Source organism: Symphalangus syndactylus, chromosome 13 (genome assembly GCF_028878055.3).
Source record: "Symphalangus syndactylus isolate Jambi chromosome 13, NHGRI_mSymSyn1-v2.1_pri, whole genome shotgun sequence".
Classification (NCBI taxonomy): domain Eukaryota; kingdom Metazoa; phylum Chordata; class Mammalia; order Primates; family Hylobatidae; genus Symphalangus; species Symphalangus syndactylus.
The window spans coordinates 81578281-81594643 of record NC_072435.2 but is presented as its reverse complement, the minus strand read 5'-3'; the positions used below and the strand labels follow the sequence as shown (position 1 = coordinate 81594643).

The following is a 16363-nucleotide window of genomic DNA, read 5'->3' as shown; positions in this document are numbered from 1 at the left end:
ATATGTAAAGGTCATTATTTGTTTACAACTCACTTTACAATTAAACTTCCACAGAATAAAATGCACAAATCCTAGGCATATTATTACATTAATTTTGACAATTGCATATGCCTGTTCAATCCAACACCCATCAAGATACAAAACATGCTTTATCATCACAAAGGAAAAACCTTCATACTTTTTTTACTGTCAAACACTTCACCACCGAACCCCAGAGGTAACCAATATTTTTATTAATTTTGTCTCTTTTAGAAATTCCTATCAATGAAAGTATACTACATGTATTCTTTTGTGTAAGACTTCCTTCATTTAGCATGGTTTATATGAGACTAATCCATGTTATTGTATATATCAATAATTACTTCATTTTTATTGCTAAACAGTTTTTTATTATATACACATTGTTTATCCATTCTGATGATGACAATTCAGGAAGATTTCAGTTTTTGCCTATTTTGCTTAAATCTGCTATTAACTTTCTTGATAAGTGTGTGTAGACCTATGTTTCTGTTTCTCTTGAGTAATTTCCTAGGAGTGGAACTGTAGGGTCATAAGAGAGGTGTATCTTGAGGTTTATAGGACACTGCCAGATCTTTTTCTCAAAGTGATTATAATCTCTAATTGTATTCTTTTATCAAGTTCTAATTTGGAAATTAGACTTTCTTACCTAATCAATATGAATTCAACCTTTCTTGCAATATGTATTTTTCCATCTTCCTCGGTAGGGGAGAGATATACATTAAAGATGTAATACATTAAAGATGTAATGTACATCTGAAAGTAAAACAATTTGTTTTAAAGATGGGTAAAGGCTGAATGTGAACAACTTTATATAAAGGTAAGTAAGTGCGTTCACCCCTCCATATCCATCGATATCGCATCCCTGGATTCAACAAATCACAGATTGAAAATATTAAAAAACAACAACAATAAAAGATAACAATACAACAATAAAAATTACAAATGTAATAATACAGCATAGAAACTATTTACATATAATTTATATTGTATTAGGTATTCTAAATAATCTAGTGATGAACGTAAGTATAGAGGAGGATATGCATAGATTATATGCAAGTACTGCACCACTTAACATAAAAGACTTGAACATTTGCGGATTTTGGTGTTCATGGGGAGTCTTTAGACCAATATCACATGGATACCAAGGAATGACTGTATATATTATTTTAAGAGGTATTTAATTTAAAATTGTTACATAGAACATTGAAAAAATTTGTTAAAAATAATATAGGCTTTATTCCCATAATCAAAACATAACAGCATTTCTTTCCTTTTTTTTTTTTTTTTTTTTTTTTTTCTTTGAGACAGAGTTTTACTCTTGTTGCCCAGGCTGGAGTGCAATAGTGCAATCTCGGCTCATGACAATCTCTGCCTCCTCGGTTCAAGCGATTCTCCTGCCTCAGCCTCCCTTGTAGCTGGGATTACAGTCATGCGCCACCATGCCTGGCTAATTTTGTATTTTTAGTAGAGATGGGGTTTCTCCATGTTGGTCAGGCTGGTCTTGAACTCCAGCCTCAGGTGATCCGCTTGCTTCGGCCTCCCAAAGTGCTGGAATTCCAGGCATGAGCCACTGCACCAGGCCTAACAGCGTTTCTTAGCTTACTGTTCAGGTGAAGTGTTGGACATCATTATATTCAGTTTTAAACCAAACCTAATTTAAATCAGAATTAAAACTACATTTATTTTTGATAAAGACCAGATGATATCTATCAATTTCCTAATGGCTGCCATAACAAGTATCATAAACTAGGTGATTTAAAATAACAGAAAGTTACTGTCTCACAGTTTTGAAGGCTAGAAGTCTGAAATCAAGGTGATGGCAGTACCATGCTCTTGAAACCTGTAGAGGAGAACTCTTCCTTCCTTCTTCCCAGCTACTGGTGGTTTGCTGCCATTTGGTAATATCATTTGACTTGCATCTTCAGCATTCTAATCTCTGGCTCTATTGCCATTATGGCATTCTCCTCTCATGTGTCTGCATCTCTTCTCTTTTTATAAGGACACCTGTCATATTGGATTAAGGTTCACCCTAATGACCTCATCTTAACCTTATTAAAATCTACAAAGAACTTATTTTCAGGTAAGGTCATCTTCACAGGTACATAGGGTTAAAATTTAAACAGTTTTTTGGAAGATAACAATTAAACTCATAGAATAGGACGCATGACATTTGATATATTTCCCATTTTGAATATGTAAGAAACAATGGCTTGATTAAAAGTTTGGTCATTTCTTCTTAAATATATTAGGATATTTGGTGATGCAGATAAGTTTTGACAGTTGGAATAAGTATAAATTTTTGATTTTTCTATTTTTTCTTATTCTCTTAATCTAATGGCTTTAGAAACTATCAGATAGAAAGTAGAGTATGTAAATGATTGTTTCCTTCAAGCTCTTTCACAAAAATGCCAAAAGCAACAACTTGTTTCACAAAATCAGCAGACCATTACTGATTGAAAAAAATCAGCTTGAAGAGTGAACTTACACAAGTTTGCAACAAAAAAAGCTTATCTGCCAGCAAAAATCATTTTGGAAAGCTGAAAACAATTTCTATTTTGGGGCACTGATATAATACAGCCTCAAATATTTTGATTATTAGTTATAGTTCTAGAAAAGCCACTTCCTCATTTCAAACTAATGGAAATTTAACATCAAGGAGGAATAAAAACTGCTAACAGTACTGAAGTTCTATGAGGAAATATAACTTATTTGTCTTGTGTATTTGTGAGACATTTACCTATTATCAACTCAAGCTTTACTTGGAATGCCTACTTTCTATTCCAGTAAATAAATATGACACAGATATATAGAGGTTGAGAGACGGAAAGGAGAGGGAGAGAGAAAAAGACACACAGACGAAGACAGAGAGAGGGATGGAGAGAGAAAGACATTGGCTTTTACAATGTAACAAATAAAATTTATCACATTCTTAGATATTTAATCCATTGAAAACTAATATGCTCTAGCAAAAGTAAAATGAAATTAGTGTATTAATCATACGTAATATAATTTTAAGAGATTAATTTTTATGTTCCTATATATAGAAGGTAATAATATAATAGCCTTCATTACTATATGCAGAAACCGAGGGCCAGAATTATTTAAGGTTACATAGCTTGATGAGGCCAGAGAAAAGAATTTGATTTTTTTTTAAACTCTGGATTGCAGTAATTTTACTCTTTTTTTTTTAAGTGTCTTCCTTTAATCATTCTCCAAGGTATACCTATGAAATTTTAATTTAAAAGCTCAGCTGTATAAGATCTGACTCAAGGTAGGAAGAGATATTAATAGAATTTTCAATGGAACTCTACTATAAGATTCTGATTTCATCTATTCCTATAGGGACAATGCAGCTAATGGTCTCCTTTAAAAATTTAATAGTTTATAAATATATCCAAGTGATGCCATTAGATTCTATGTTTTGTATTTTAATTTGAAAATTCAGAGGCTGGCATGGTTTCAGAGCTCTGGAGAAAGGAATACAGACATAATCAATAAATAATAACATCTTAGATTAATTCACCTTAAAAGAATAGGTATATCAGTTTATATCAAATTCTAAGTTCTCCTGTCTTCATTTTTATTATAGCAATAAACTATAATTAGCTCCACAAAGGATGGAGGTCAAAATGTTGAGTTACATTGAGAATACTGTAAAAATAGGAGAAAAATAGAGAAGTAAAATTAATATCAGAAAACAAAGGGAGAAAGATAGTTGAAGTTCTACTCTGAGCTGTGGCAGAACCTTATGTCTTCACAAAATGTGCGGGAAGAGTTAGACCCTGAATTCCTTTCCTCAAGGTAAAACTTGTCATTGCTTCTTGGAATCTTGATCCCTTAGCTTTCATCCTTCACACCACCATTCCTCAATTCAAATTCATCTAACAGAAGTGCATCAACTGTTGAAATCACTGGTCGACTGGCAGTCTCAGATTCTGTAATCTTCCTAAGGTAGAAAATGAATCGGGTGAGATCAGTAAGTAAATAGCAACAACGAATAAATAAAAGAGCCTGCTGTCCTGGTGTGGTGGCTCACACCTGTAATCCCAGCACTTTGGGAGGCCAAGGCAGGTGGATCACATGAGATCAGGACTTTGAGATCAGCCTGGGCAACATGGTGAAACCCCATCTCTACTAAAAATACAAAAATTAGTCGGGCGTGGTGGCGTGTGCCTGTAATCTTACCTACTTGGGAGGCTGAGGCAGGAGAATCGCTTTAGCCCGGGAGGTGGAGGTTGCAGTGAGCCAACATTGCACCATTACACTCCAGCATGGGTGACAGAGTGAGACTCCGTCTCGAAAACCAAACCAAACCAAACCCAACCAAACAAACAAACAAACAAAAACCCTGCAACTGCCTATTCTGTCTCCTTGTCAATTTCCTACAAATTATGGATTCTTGTACAATAAAGGCAATCAAATTCTCCTAAGGTTTATTTATAATTTGCTGATTTTTTAAAATTTTCAACTATTTTTATTTAATTAGATGTTTCAAGGCTTAGATTTATTTGAAGTGTGCTAGAGAATCTTTATATCTAATCTATTTCTATTGCCATAAAGTTTGAATTCTTGTGTGCTTACACACTGGAGCAAAACACTGATTCTGGAAAAGAATCATTCTCATGACTGAATTTAAACCTACTTTGGGGCTAAGATTAAAAAAGAAGTTTATTTAAATATAGATTTATTCTAGAGTTTCTTAAGTAATTAAAATAGATTAATGAAATATTACAGCAATGAAGAACATACATAAATTTCTCTTTAGAAGTCACAGGAGTTGATGTTGACTTTTCACCTATAGGCAAATATTCTTGTGAATCCTGCATTTCATCAGTTCTAAGATTCCATGAATATAAGATATATCATAAACGTTGATTGTACATTTTGTCTGCAAAATTGCATCAGTGCACATAGCAATTTAGGATGAATCTTGATTTGAGAAGTATTAAAATAAGAAAAATATTTTAATATGTGAAGAAATATGGCATGACATTTTAGAGTACATTTCATTGTTTTCTTATTTATTACAGTAGAAACAGTTTATAACAGAATTGTACAGTCATCCTGAGATATATCACACATCCATATACAGAGGTCAGATGAAAATAGAGGATAATTTGTCTTTCAAAACAAACAACAACAACAAAATCAACTAGAAGATACATCCACTCAAATACTGTGTCATCGATTTGGTGAGAAGAACACAAATGTAAAAGCAGAAATATTTCTATACCAAGGAACATATCATTCATTAAGTACAATGTATTTTAGAGTAGTACTGATTTGTAGCTCATGATAATCATAGTATGATGAATTGGAATTGACTTTCTATGCTGTATAAAATAGAAACCATTTTCCAAGCAAATTGGTAATGTAAACAAAGAAATTATTATACTTAAGAGTGAAGTTTAGCAAACTTTTAAAGGCTTGAAGATATCACTGATAAAAAATAAATGAGCTCGTGTTAAATGATTCTTATCTATGGAAGTAATTACAAGACTCTTTCAGTTACAAAGACCAGCTTAACATTATCTCTTTCCTCTAGCAACCCTTTGAGATGGTCTATATGTCATACCTCTCATTGTTAGTGAGCCCCTGGGTGTAAATGAGTTAAAGAGGACCAACACATTGCACTACCACTTGACAAATTGTAAAGGGTTGAAAAGTAGAATTAAAGAGTTAATGTCTCTTACTGCTCACCCTTCTGCTCCCACGAGACTGAATTTGAGTCTCTCTTCTATGACCCTATAGCACATAGTAAATAGCTAATTTAGAGCAAGTTCCCCACTGTTTTGAATTATTTACTTGTTCTTAGATATCCCTCCTTAGACTGAAACAAATGACTTATAAATATTCCTAATGGAGGATCATATCTAACATAACTTTGTATCTCTCAGTAGCTCCCATTTGACTTGATTTGCTATTTTTCGCGGTACAACTTTATTTTATACTCAGTCTATGAAATGCAAGTGAAACAGATTTCATAAAAATTTACAGTAGGGGGATGGGGGGGATCTTTTGCTACATGGCAGGTTATATATATTTTTTAAAAACTACAATGCAAGCTAATGCTTTTTAACAACAAAATGTTGACAAGTTGATTATATATGTAACTTGAAGTTGCTTAGTAGTGTTATTACTTCTTAGTTAAAACAATCCCTTCAAATTTGTTCTTTTCATGAAGGAACCACTCTTCTCTGTTTTGTTTTGTTTTGTTTTTTCTGTCTTTCCCATTCCATTTAAAAATACGTACTCTCTATATACCTAGACAGGTTTTGATCAATTTCAGAATTACTGATTTGAATGGTATGTTCAATTTTATTATTTTACTTTAAGTGATGATGGAGTTTCCTAAGTCTTTTTCATTTTTTAAATTACGTGACAATATCTGGATGGTCAGAAGCTGACAACCAGTTTCTGCTACAACTTACTTTTTAATCAAAGAAAGTATGTATTTATTCCATGATAGGTATTTTTGATGACCTGCATCACAGTGTGAAACTCCTGTCAATTTTCAACTAACAACAAAGAGAAAGAATAGAAAAAATTGGATGCACAGAGAATAAAATGCCATTTCACACTGGGTGTTTTGTAAATGTAAGCCAACTCACACAAATCCTTTAGGCGTCAGTAGAGATGAAGCTGAGCCAGAAAAGAAGAAAACATGTCCAAATAGAGAAAGTTTGCTCAGCAAATTGAAATTCAGGTCTGAAATTGATAAGTTTGAGTTAAATCTACTGCAAAGGGCGTATTTCATCCTTTACTCATTCTTTTCTTAAAATGCAAAGTTTATTAAATATTGATTTTTGTTACAGATTCTTGGCCTATTTCCAGTCTCCTCTTCCACTTGATTTTCTGACATAGTACTTGTTACTTAGGTAAATGGGAATAAAAACAGAATGTTAAATATTTAAACAATTTTATCTCAGTTTGCACAGAGAAGTAAAATGTACTCCTTTATGTAAGTATAGCTCAATATAGAAGATATAATTTGGCATATTGTCCCAAAGCAAATACCTTTATATTGTTGTGTAATATGTTGAATAAAAAACAATTTAGTTGTAAATTAGAAAGCTTTTACATTAAATATTATATAATTTCATTATTTGAGCTGTATCAAGTTCATGAATGTAAAAGTGCATTGTATTAAAAATTCCTAACAAACCCAAAAGAGAAAGCTGAGTTAATATATTAAAAATTGTTTGTCTCTATTGACCCAAACTAAAGGACAAACATAGCTCTCTTCATTTCTACATTCTCATTGACATATTTATTTACCAGTATATAAAAGAGACATTTTCAGGTAGAAATTTGCTGAAAAGAGGCCAGGCACGGTGGCTCACACCTGTAATCCCAGCACTCTGAGAGGCTGAGGCGGGTGAATCACGAGGTCAGTAGATGGAGACCATCCTGGCTAACACGGTGAAACCCCATCTCTACTAAAAATACAAAAAATTTAGCCGGGCGTGGTGGTGGGCGCATGTAGTCCCAGCTACATGGGAGGCTGAGGCAGGAGAATGAAGTGAACCCCGGGAGGCAGAGCTTGCAGTGAGCCGAGATCACGCCACTGTACTCCAGCCTAGGTGACAGAGCGAGATTCATCTCAAAAAAAAAAAAAAAAAAAAATTTACTGAAAAGATCAGAGTATTCTATAAATTTTCTGATTCTTTAACTATACTCCAGCAAAGAAAAGCAAAGAACATATTCATTCCCAACCCTTACAGGGGGAATATGTTTTAAATAGTACATACATATGTTTTAAATAGTACTATGTGTTATGATTATAAAAAGGATATGCACTCATTAGTGATAATTTCCAGATTACATAAAAGTATAGAAAATATAAATAAATTTAAATTGAATTTTTTTCTCTTAATAAGTATTTATTGAGTGATTGGTATAGATTATACCAACTGCTGGACTAACTGTTGAGCATTTAGAGGTAAAATACAATATTCTCATTTCTTGCTTACAGTCTACTAGTTGACTTCCAGGATAAATAGATTACCATGATTACTATTTTATTTCTTTTCAACACAACAGGGTTTCTCAGTATATTTTTTCCAACTTAAGAATTCTAAAAATTCATTAAAATTTCTCCAAAACAATTTTTCATAGCTTTATCTGAAAGACCATCATTAATTATTTAAGCTTTGCCATATTTTTGAGGTTTTAGGTTTGTTCCAGTGTTTATTATAATAAATAATGTTATGAGAAACTTGTTTATACTTGTTTTGATGCTTCGTTTATGACAGAATTCTAGAAATAGAATTCCTAGGTCATAAATTATGAACATTTAAAAGTTGCTGATGTGTAACGTTAAATCAGTTTTTAGAAAGATTGCAGCAAATTTACGTGACTTCAAATGCTATATGCAAGTTGCCATCTCATGACAAACCTGTAAGAAATAAATATTATCCTATTTTATAATATTTGATGATTTAAACATGAAAAATAATACATTTTTATTGTATTTTTGTTCTTCATGACTAAGTTATTTTATATGTTTATTAACCATTTAGATTTTTACTTCTGTATATTGCGTAATTTTGTACTTCATTGAATAGAAATCATTATTTTGATAGAGTTCAACCCACTGATTTTTTTTTAACTTTTGCTTTTTACCCTTTTTAGGGCTTTTATTAAGTTTTTCTCCAAAGCATTACCCATTGCCCTACACCCTCTTCTGCTCACCCTCTTCTACTAGTTGCATGCATGTATTTATGCATGTATGTATTTATATAACTATTTATCAACCTATCAATTACATCCACATATCTTTATATATATGCTTTCACATAGTAAATAATTTTTTCTGCCATCACTGACTTTAAAATCCATTATTTCTGCACTGATTTTTGATGCCATGTTTATCAAACATCAAGCTCTCATATTTAAATGACTTCCCCATTCTGTTTTATTTATGTATGTTGGTAAAATGTTTGTATTAATGTGGCTTTATAGTGTGTCTGAATAGATAGGATGAACGATCCTCCCTTTTTGTTTTTCTTTTGTTAAAATTAAATTAGATTTTCATAAACCTCCTGTGTATGAGTTGATAGTAGTCAAAGGTGCAACAAGCCCAAATCTTATCAGCACCAACTCTATCTTTTAGGATCAGACCCTCCTCCTGGTTTCTTAGAGTTTTTCAATGGAAATCTCTTTAGTCTCTCACACATTCATAGCATTATCAATTCACAAGGGATTTGGAAAGTCTACACTCAGATTTTCTTAATCATTCTGCAACTAACTTGCTTTTACAGTTTTCTCCCTTAAGGTGCACAGACTCAAATGTAGTTTAAATAAAATGATAATATGTAGGGTAAAATTCTATATAAAATGTATTTTTTCTTTTAATAACATTTTGTATAAATATGTAGGTATATACACATACACATTTGCATATCACATGCAAAATCATACTATTACCGTGCTTCAAAGATTGAGCTACATAAAATCTTGCCTCCCACTGTTGTACAAGAATAAACTCTCCAGGACATAATTATTATGATTCTTAAATATTCACAAGCTAATGTTATTATCCTCAAATATTCAGAGCTTTTTGTAGGATTCGAAAGCCTAAGTCACCTTGTCAATGGTGAAAATACAGTATTACTTAAACTTCCATGTTTATCTTTTCTGTTTCCTTCTTTGGGGTCATATCTTCTGTAAAGTTCTTTTACTGTATATTTAAAATTTATTTACTTCACTAGGGAAATATTTTCTTTTCCAGGGAAAATTAGATATCTACATCTAAAACTTGTCTTTATCTGCATTTTTTACAAGAAAATATTTTAACCTTTGGCTGTTACTTTTATAAAATAGTGCAAAATAAAAGTTATCACAAATAATTTTAAAGCTTTGGAAATTGAATTTTAAGAGAACACTAAGGCTAGAACAAAATGTCCATGTTTAATACTGAAATATGTATACTATTTAAATAAATTATTTACAGCTGTTTTTCAGGGAACTAAAATATATTGAGATTAAAAGCCTGAATAAAATAGTAAGTAGTTAAGGGATTTTAAGCAAAGGCATTATTATTATAGGACCATTTTGTGCTTGAAAGAACCATTCTCCTTGCAATTGTGGTGACTTGATTGGCAGTCAGAAAGATGAACTGAGAAATTTTGGAATTATTGAAGAAGATTTTTGTGACAAATATTGTTAAAGTGGGAATTAGGAGGGGCAGAAGTGAACAAAGACTTTACAAGGCGTCCTTGATAGTACTTAACGGTAAATTTAGTTTTGGAGGATGAGTGAGCAACAAGTAGGAAGAGATATGGAAGACTCACAGGTTTGTGGAAAAGGCAGCAAAGCTTCGGGGTTTCACATTCTAAGATAGGGAAGAGAGAAAGCAGCATGTTTAGGGATAAGGATGATGAGTTTGGCTTCAGAGTGGCTGACTTTATTTAAATATTACCCAAATGAGATACTCACTAAGTAGCTGGGTATATGAGTCAGGAAGTAAATCTGGCAGAAAGGTAGACATATTTGGAAGTCAAACCACAATTGTTTCTTACCCAGAGTTCTACAAAAACCTCCTCTATGATCTGAGAGCTGCCTAGATTTCCAACCACTTCATATTATTCTTAACTTCAATCACTGCAGCCAAACTACATGAAGTTTCTTTCTGGCTTCGAGTATAGAACGCTTATATCTCAGATTTGTTTTACCCTAGCTGCTGCCTCATTATTGATCTTTATAGAAGATTATATCTGGCACCCTTCATGTACATACTTTTCATCACTTATGTATACTATAGTTTCTTTACTTCATGTCACCAGCAATTAGGGTGATGCCTAGACTTAATACACATTTTTTTTTGAATGAAGGAATCTATATCTGGATGAAGGAATAGACAAGATTAACCAGGAAGTGTTGAGAGAGGAAAGAGCAGGGTCTTTGGTAGAAGCACGGATAACACTGTCTCTTGGTAAAAAAGACAAAAGAAAAGCCTGCAAAAGACTAAAAGAGCTTTAAATGTGGAAGAAAACCCACGAACAGGAAAATAAAAGTTTAAGTTGAAATCATTGAAAGGTATATATTATTCTTTTAAAAACTGATCATGTGAAGGAAAATGACAGGCAAATGTGGCATCTAGGGAAAGTCTTATTTTTTAACTTATTTTGTTTGTTTTGTTTTAAATACTGTATAGGTTTGAGTTAATTAAAATCTTGCCAGGGATGAATTAGGAGAGTAGGAGGAGATAAAAACTCTGGTATCCAGTGAAAATTTTACCTTAGGCATGAGGAAATATAGTTAAAGCTTTCATTGTAATAGAGAAGGAAGGGAAAATTGTGGGAGCAAATGTAGGTGAATTTGCAATCTTGGAGGTAATGAGTTGAGGGAGTTCTGATAAATAAATACTATTATTTGCAAAATAGGAACCAAATAGTCTGCTGATACTGGGACAAGAAATAAGAGTCACAGGTTTGAGACAACTGGGAAACTAAAAGTATTTAACTTTTTTTTTCCCCCAACATATGTTGACTACAAACCAGAGATAAAAACTTTACTGAATATTTCCCATTACTTGTTTTACAATTTTGTACAATTGCAGAAAGGAGAAAACCAGATTGTCTGGGAGAAAGTATAGTTGAATAAAATGAAGTACTTTGTTCTCTTTTTGTTTTGATTTTCAGAACAGTCAAGCCCTGCGTGTATTTGCATGCAGAGGAGAACAAGTGCAATCGAAGAGACATGTGGTGCTAGACAGGAAGATAATAAATTTGGAAGCAAAGTTCTGGAATAAGAAGAGTGATAAAAGCAAGGATTTAGAAAAAAAAAAAAAAAAAGGAGCTTTAGTGAGTGTGAATAACACTTTTTCCCCCATGATAGACGAAAGCTAGGAAGATACAGATAAAGACATGTAAGAATTTAATTAGAGACAATCCAGGAGAGGGATGGGAAAGGAGGCCCCCAAACATGTCCACTGCTGTAGTGATTTCGCTAGCTATGAGTTAGCTAAGTAAAATAGCTTCTAAAGAAGTCTAAGTTACAGTTGAACTGCATAGGTTTTTTTTTTTTTTAATAGTTTTTTAATTTCTAAAATGAGCCAGGCACCATTCTATGTCCTGTAATATTTGTCATGATCTTTGTGTGTACTGGTGGAGTTAACACTGCATCATGGGATATTTTGTTGCTAGGAGTTAGAGCAAAAGAATCAAAGAAGAAAAATGAGACAATATTGAGTTATGGATTAATTCATAAAGGAAAGAGGTTTAGTTGACTCACAGTTCCACATTGCTGGGGAGGCTTCAAGAAACCTTTAATCATGGCAGGAGGCAAAGGACAAGCAGATGCCTTCTTCACAGGTCAAGAGGATGGAGTGAGTGAATGCAGGAGGAACTTCCAAACACTTACAAAACCATCAGATCTTGTGAGAACTCATTCACATCATGAGAACAGCATGATCTAATTACCTCCACCTGGGTGCTCCCTGGACACGTGGGGATTACAATTCAAGATGAGATTTGGATAGGGACACAGAGCCAAACCATATCACACACTAAACTACAAACATATCATAATGACTCAATTGTTACAAGTCATAAAGGAGAGTATGCATGTTACTCAAATTTAAAAAAAACAAGAACAAAGCAAGAAATAAGAAATGGCTCAGAATTCAGATTTCTTCAATAGGTAGATAGAGTACACATTTTTCAATTGCCAAAAAAAATTAAAATCCTGAGTTCCTATTGTTAAATTTTGCCTTCCTATTATTTTTTGAAAAACAGAAAGAAATATCTAAAAAGTAGTGATAAAGGTGAAAGACAAAATGTTTTCTTGGAAAGACCAGCTCATTATTTTATAATAATTCAGCAATATTTGGTAGAAAAAGGGCTTAGGAGACTCACTATTGACTCTGTGTTTTATCACAAAAAGACTATTAAACCAGCAATATCTATTTTTTCAACATTTAACCCCATGTATACACTGCCTCCATGAACACACTGAACAACCCATTCAAATCAGCAATAAATAGTCACATTTATAACTAGCATAATTTTTCATTTCTACTTCAAATTTAAAAATTGAACTTTTAAATAATCAGCGCTAAACAGCATATCTGTTATAAAAATCTTATTCACCAGGGGTCGTACTAACGTTTAGAACATTTTAGAATATTCTCTTTGTCTTGAATTGTTTATTGATATCTCTAACCTGCAACCAACTAATTTTCTCATTTTTTCAATTATGTCAAATTACATATGAACTAGTTTTCATTAATTTTTTAGCAATTAGCACAAGCCCTTTAATCCCATTAGTAAATTGCCTGTTATAATTCAGAAGTCCCAAAGTTGCAGGTTAAAAAAAAAACAACAGTCATTTCTTTTACCTTTCTGTTTCCCCACTAATAATAAATAACTCACAACAGCGATTTTATTTTCTTCTGTCAGGAGACTTCTTCTGACATGATTAAAATGACACTCCAAGCTGTAGCTGTTATCAATTATACCAATTAAGGTCAAATAGAATGGAACAGCAGTTTTTGTGGAACACAATACAGGTGATGTAAACTGTTATTAATTTAAAGACATGGTATTACCTATGACAGCTCTTCAGAAGTTATAATTAATTATTTCTAGACAGTCATCTATACCCACATTTCTGAATTAACTGGTTTTGTGTTCCTTGAATTTGGGGAAAATGGGCCCTGCTGAAAATCAATGTTTTCCAAATGGAATAGCTCTCCTGATCTCTTCACTAAAAAAAAAGTAGTAGGGTTTTTCTTCTTATTCTTTAAATAATAGACTGTGAAAAATTATGAATTTTGATGTCTTTGCACAGAAATAGCAAAAACTTAAACCTCTTTGTAGTAAGTTAAAGGCGTAGTTATATCTATATATCTAAAATATGATATTTTAAAAATAAAAATATTTTAATAGTTCATTATAAAATTATAATTTTTCATTATAAATATTTTTGCTAAAATGTATTTATATTATTCAGAGTTATTAACACTAGTTGCTATACCACCACCACCACCAAACATCCAGAAATCTCAGTGGCTTAATAAACTTTATCTGTTGCTAATTCCTTCCTGAGTGGTTTGCCTCCAAGCAGTAACAACAGGCTCCTACCATCCTCGAATGTCTGTCTTTATCTTAAAGAGGTGAATGTGGAGAATCAAGCATAAAATTGTATGGACACAAGTTAGTCATATGATCCCAAGCTAATTGAAATGGGGCCTGAAATCATAGCTTTAGCTGTGAGTCCAAAAGGAGATAGATATGCTTTGATAAAAATAGAGCAGTGTCCTTGTTATAGTCTACCCTTTGGCCACCCAGTATTTCATTAGTGCTATTTTTCATATCTTCCACTTACCCCCCAATCCTGTTACCACAGAATTCAGTTTATTTCTGGAATCTTTGGCTAATTGCAGTTATTAGGTTGGTGCAAAAGTAATTGTGGTTTTGCCATCACTTTTGCACCAATCTAATACCTATGTTAGGTCCACATGTAGTAGCATATTCATGCTTCTGTAATCCGCACATTAAAAATCCATTTATTCTGCCCTTGGATCCTTCATATATACATAATGACAGAGACACACTAATATCAGTAACGACCCTCATTTGGAAAACAGGAGAATAGAAGGCACACAGAAGTCATTGATCCATGGCATTTATGGGATCCAGCTAAGAACATACTGAGGACCCACTTCCTGGTGAAAAAAAGAAAGCTTTTCAATTAGACCTGATCTTCCCTGGGAGTAACTACCTTGTTAAGAAAACCAAATTTAGTGAATGCTATTTCTTCTTATCCTCCATGCTTTATCTAAATTACACATGAAAAATATCTATTTCTTGGCTGTCCAGCTTACAGAACCCATCTCATGTTCATGCTCATGTCCAAGAGTTCTTTCTAGGATTGCAGAGTCAAATACTTTTTAACCCGGACTTGTGGTTATTTGGCAATATAAATCTTTTAAAAACTTGGCAAACTATTTGCTTCCAGTCAGTTTCAGGTACAAGTAGCTCAAACCACCAGACATTATTCTCAACTATGTTTCATTTCTTTGCTATCTTGCTGTCATGCCTCTTTATATCTCAACTTGAAGTCAGATAAGCTTGTGGCCATCAAGCTTGAGTGGGCAGAACATGCACTTTATCTGATCTTTGGCACAAATATGATACACTGTTCAGCTGACCCAATTTCTCTGGGTCTTGGTTGTTCAAAGCATTTTAAATTTCAACTCTTACCTTTTTCCGAGCTTCCTTATTCCCTTTCACTTCGCTTTAAATCTGCTAATTATTTTCTGAGTTCATCTCTTTCTTGTAATACTTTGCTAAAACCATCAGTAATAATAACATACCACAAGAATGTATTTTTCAAACACTTTTAGAGCTATAAACTGAGTCAGCTTTGGTCTGCCTTCCAAGTTACCACGGGTTATGGTTTCTTGTGGTTGTTGTTTACCTTAACTTATTCCTCTTTTTTTTTTCCTCAACTTTTAGCATCAGAGGCTATATATACAGGTTTGTTACATGGGTAACTTGCATATCATTGGGGTTTGATGCACAAATGATTTTGTCAGGTTATGGTTTAAAATGTGTTTTCATTGCAATCACCAAGGGACCAACCTACTTTACCTATTCTCTTGCAATCTGTTGCCCCCTACTAAGTTAATAATATGTGTTTCAATTTTGTTATGTCAATATCTCACTTTAAGGATCCAGTTTTTGTATTAGTCTGTATAATCAATGCTGGCTACTGCAAATCTCAAAACCTCCATGATATTTGTCATGAAACTTTGAATTGGGATATTACTGATTGTGCTGCTGCTCTCCTGCATAGCTGTTACCTAAAAAGTGATTTAGAGGCCGGGAGCGGTGGCTCATACCTGTAATCCCAGCACTTTGGTAGGCCGAGGCAGCCAGATCACCTGAGGCCAGGAGTTTAAGACCAGCCTGGCCAAACCCGTCTGTACTAAAAATATAAAAATTAGCTGGGCACAGTGGCACATGCCTGTAATCCCAGCTACTTGGGAGGCTGAGGCAGGAGAATCGCTTGAACCTGGGAGGCAGAGGTTGCCGTGAACAGAGATCGCACCACTGCACTCCAGCATGGGTGACAGAGCAAGACTCCATCTCAAAAAAAAAAAAAAAATTAGTGATTTAGATATTCAGCATCCTTCTAGCTAGTAACTCCATTGTCTTTTCAGTATGACCTATGATGTCTCTTTTTAAGGAAAAAAGAAAGCATGGATGCTAACCTACAGAGTGGTTATGGATGGGCCTATAAGTCCACATTTTATTAACTTTCTATATGTTTTCAAAGCAAATGCAAAGGAGAATATGATCTATGAGTTAACTATGAATTTGGGAACACAATT

At 33.3% G+C, this 16363-nt stretch overlaps 1 long non-coding RNA gene across 1 annotated transcript; it reads right to left on the bottom strand.

Moving 5' to 3' along the window:
• Positions 1-572: 572 nt before the first annotated feature.
• Positions 573-13738, bottom strand: LOC134732201 (uncharacterized). Its single transcript, XR_010115135.1, has 3 exons — positions 12259-13738; positions 10257-10357; positions 573-774 (listed from the first exon to the last, which is right to left on the bottom strand). It is a non-coding gene; the product is annotated as an uncharacterized lncRNA (long non-coding RNA).
• Between the last annotated feature and the right edge of the window lie 2625 nt (positions 13739-16363).